We start from the raw sequence: 4,594 nt of genomic DNA on the forward strand, positions 1-4,594 counted from the left end.
AGGAGGAGAACCTCGTCCTAACATGAGCAAAGTCGAAGGTCCGGTTACTTAAAGATCGGATGGGGGAGAGGCCTTTATAACGGCCTTATGTGCCCCCACAGCTATGTTAGGAACAGGAGGAGAACCTTGTCCTAACATGAGCAAAGTTGAAGGCCTGATTATATAAAGACCGGATGGGGGGAGAGGCCCTTACAACGGCCCTTATGTGCCCCCACAGCCATGTTAGGAACAGGAGGAGAACCTCATCCTAACATGAGCAAAGTGAAGGTCCGGTTATTTAAAGATCGGATGGGGGGAGAGGTCGTTACAACGGTCCTTATGTGCCCCCACAGCCATGTTAGGAACAGGAGGAGAATCTCATCCTAACATGAGCAAAGTCGAAGGTCCGATTATTTAAAGATCGGATGGGGGAGAGACCCTTACAACGGCCCTTATGTGCTCCCACAGCTATGTTAGAAACAGGAGGAGAACCTCATCCTAACATGAGCAAAGTCGAAGGCTCGGTTATCTAGAGACTGGATAAGGGAAGAGACTCTTGCAACGGCTTTACGTGCCCCCACAGCCCTGTTAGGAACAGGAGGAGAACCTCGTTCTAACATAAGCTGAAATTGACTGTCAAAAATAGGAGGAGAACCTCGTTCTGACACAAATGAAGATCCGATCGATCAAGATCGGACTAGGAGGAAAGCCTCCTCAATGGCTCCTCTACACTCCCACAATCCCGTTAAGAGCAGAGGGAAAACCCTCACTCGAACATAAAGAAAAAAAAGAGGGGGAGATGAAAAGGGAAAGTGACAAACTACATCAGTAACAAGTGAAAAACAAACTACATCAAAGACACAAGGGACCTCGTCTCAACGAGGAAGAAAACTCTTATCAAAAACCCTCAGTCTCTAAGAGGAAACTCAACACAGGCCGAGGAAAAATTGACTTCCTTAAGGTAACGAGGAGTTCGGGCCCCCAAGTTTGAGCACCGGGAGGAAGCGTCAAACTCAAATGGCTTCGAAAAGATCTACGGTCATTAACAAAAAAGGCAAATCAACACGGCAACGATCAAAAACCTTCAAACAACGTCGGCATCGAACAAGACAAAAGATAAAAGAAGTTCGATAAACGATGACTCAAAATAAGAATAGACGAGGAATTACAAACAACGCCGATGTCGAACAAGACGGAAGATAAAAGAAGTTTGGTAAACGATGACTCAAAGCAAGAATAGACGAGGAATTACAAACAACGCCGACGTCGAATAAGACGGAAGACAAAAGAAGTTTGGTAAACAACAACTTAATACAAGAATGGACAAGGTAATGAAAATTTTCTTTTCATTTCATTAGTGAAGTGTACGTTACAAAGCCCTGAAGGTCTAAAAAAGAAAAACGACAAAAAAAGAAAAAGAATACATGGAAGGACGAAAGATAAGAAAAGCTCTAAGGAAGCTCGGCTTCTTCCGACTTCGAGCTCTCGGTTCCAGTCCTTATTAGGGATTGCTTTAAGTTTTCGACTTCTTCTTCCAGTTTCATATTTCTTAGCAGCATCTCCTGGTACATCTGGTGGAACCATCGACTTTCGCCCTTCGACCCCCGAAGCCTCTTCCTCAGGACCTCAGACTCTGCCTCGGCATCTTTGACCGTCTGCTGCTCGTGGGCCAGCTGAATCTTCAGCCACTGCAGTTCGGCCTCCTCCCGCCCAAGGGCCACAGATAGTTCTGCCATGGTCTCTCTTAAGGAGAGGAGCTCGTCGGAGCCTTGTGCAGAGGCGGGCTGGACTCTCTCAGACAACTGCCTCTGAAGGTGGGCAACTTCATCGATCGCCGTCTTGAGCTTCCTTCGATAGTCCTCTACTTGCTCGCACCAGCCGACTCGGTAGGCGTTGTAGTTCGTCTCAGCATCCTGCAGCTGCTTTTGAAGGTCGGAGAATTTTATGACCAGTCTCGGTCGTGTTCGGCCTGAGTTGCGAGCCAGGACGAGCTCCCTTCCAATTGGCCGACCTTTTCTCGTGCAGTCGCCAGCTCAACTTCAAGAGAGCTGATCTTGGAAGCCTGAGTCCAAGATCGATCGCTGGCACGTTTTCAGAATTCCTCAAGCTTCGCCATGAAGTCGGCCTTTCTCTGGGTGTATTCCATGAAACCCTTTTTGTGGAGGTCCCGAAAGCGAGTAGCCTCCGCAGTGACCTCCGAATGGCTCTTCCTCAGTCGGTGAAGTTCATCATCCAGCTTCTTGGATTTCTTCGTCAACTGACGAACTTTCCTTCTGAGGTCTCGGATCATCGACTTTAGAGGAATCTCTGTGGTAGGAGAAGAGCTTCGGCAGGGCACTGTCGTTGGAGACGAGTGCCACAACTCAAATTAGTGCCAGAAGACAAAAGAGAAGAAAAAAAATGCAGATGAAGAAAAAGGAGCTCTCTGTAAAGAAGAATCCAATTTCGTTGATTAAATAATTTTTAAAGTACAAGAGAACAAAGAAAAGTCACCACAAAGAAAAAATACAAAACTAGAGGTTTCGGACCTCTAGGACAGAAGTGGAGGAGCTCGGTGCCCCTGGAAGGTCGGTTGCGACAGCCGCGGCAGTTGAGGAGTCCCTGCTGGAGGAGGATCGATCGCGGCTTCGGAAGGTCCGATTTCATCATCAGACGCCTCATCCAAGAAGTTGAGATCCAGTTCAGAAAATTTTTGGCCACCTTCTCTTGGCAGAGCTTGAAGCCCTTGATGAAGGCGTCCTGGCCGAACTGGACCTGCAGATCCTCCATCTCGGAGGAGGTCTTGAACTCCTCCACCGCTCGGGCCCTGCCTCTGAGACTAGAGACGGGATCTGTACCTTCAGCTCGGAGACCTGCGCCTTCAGCTCGGAGACCTCAGCCTCTGCCTTCTTTCTTTCCTCCTCCAAGGCGGCCCTCAGATCGGACGAGGTTTGTCCCTCCTTCTGCAGCACCTCCTGGAGACTTGTGACCTCAACGATCTTCTCCTCGAGGCGGGCGGCCTTAGCCAGGCGACCTTCCTCCACCCGGGCTGCCTCCCTCTTGGCAATTTTCATCGCCTCGATGTTGGCGATGAGCTGGTGTCCAATCTGCAAGAGAGGTCGGGAGTCAATATAAAGGCTAAGGAGTAAACTAAGTAAATAAGCAAGAAGAAAGAAAAAGTGAATCAACCTACCTCGAGAAAAGATCCCAGAGAGTCTCAGACCCGCAGCTCAGGATTAGAAGGACGATCCTATGGACGACCTCGGGCAGAATGCACCCTTCGACCAGCCTCTTTATTAAATTCTATTGTTGAAGGGATTTTTCCCCAGATCTTTCTCGGAGCCGCCGGCCCCCTCGATGGCAGCCTTGCGGCTGCGGCTCTTGCGGACCAGGGTCTTCTTCCTCCTCCTTTCGGCCCCCGATGCCCCGTCGGGACAAGCCTCTGGAGTAGGAACCTCGACCGGAGGGCTCCGTGAAGAGGCTCGGGGGACTTCAGGTCGACATCAGAGGGGGCGTCGATGGCAACGGTCACCTGAGCAGGCACGGTCGAGCTCGTCTCTTCTGTCCTGGCTCTCTTCGCCGACCCGAAGTACGGTGCCTTTTCTCTTGTGGGTCTTGAGACCCTGGGCTAACCTCCGAGCCACACCTGTGTCCATGTCTGCAATAAAAAAAGATCGACATGGCTCAAAAATAGAATAAGAGAAAAGGAAAGCAATATATATATATATATATATAATAAAAATATATATATATATATAATAATGATAGTACCGGCAGGGTCAAGAGGGCTCAGGCCGACGTTAAACAAGAGTTGTTCCTTCAGAAGTTCAGAGAGGAGGGGGGCTGGATAGGCCTCGAGCTTATTGGAGGCTTCGAGGTCGTCCCTTTCCAGGCTAGAAACCCAATGGACGGAATCCCTCAGAGAGCCCCAAGGGGGTAATCCCGCTCCAAGGTCGGGCATCGGACGTAGAAGAACCTCTCCTTCCAGCTGTGGATAGAAGAGGGGACACCTTTCAACAACCCCTTTCTACCGAATTGGGAGGAGAAGTACCACTAGTCCTTTGCTGAAAGGTGACGCTTGAAAGTATAGAAATTCCTAAACAGAGAAAGGATTGGCTGGACTTCGGCTAGGCAACAGAGGGAAAGAAACCCTATCAGAAATCTAAAGGAGTTCAGCGCTACAGAAACTAAAGAAATGTTTAAAAAGCGGAAGAGAGCGATGACAAAAAGCGGGAGCGGAAGTCGAAGTCTGGCGCAGAAAGCTTCTTGGTATAAACAGAAGCAGCCAGGGGGAGGAGCGCTAGCCCGGCCAGTCGGCCCGGGAAGCTCCAGCTCGTACTCCGGAGGAATCCCGTACTGAATCCTAATCAGTGAGAGTTCCTTCGGAGTCAGAGAGTTGGGGATGGTGTCTGTATAAAGATCGGACGAGGTTCATCTACAGAACTGAGGTTTTGGGGAGCTGGGACAGACGAACTCCTAGAACTGCTAGAGGAGGAAGTGTTGGAGGACATTATGAATCGAGCAAAAACCCTAAAAATTCTCGAAAAAATTGAAAAAAATAAGAGAAGGGGCGCTCACGGAAAATTGAACAAGCAAAATATAACAGAAGAAAAATGGAAGAAGAACAGTAAGAGAA

This window comes from Elaeis guineensis, chromosome 11 (genome assembly GCF_000442705.2).
Source record: "Elaeis guineensis isolate ETL-2024a chromosome 11, EG11, whole genome shotgun sequence".
NCBI lineage: Eukaryota > Viridiplantae > Streptophyta > Magnoliopsida > Arecales > Arecaceae > Elaeis > Elaeis guineensis.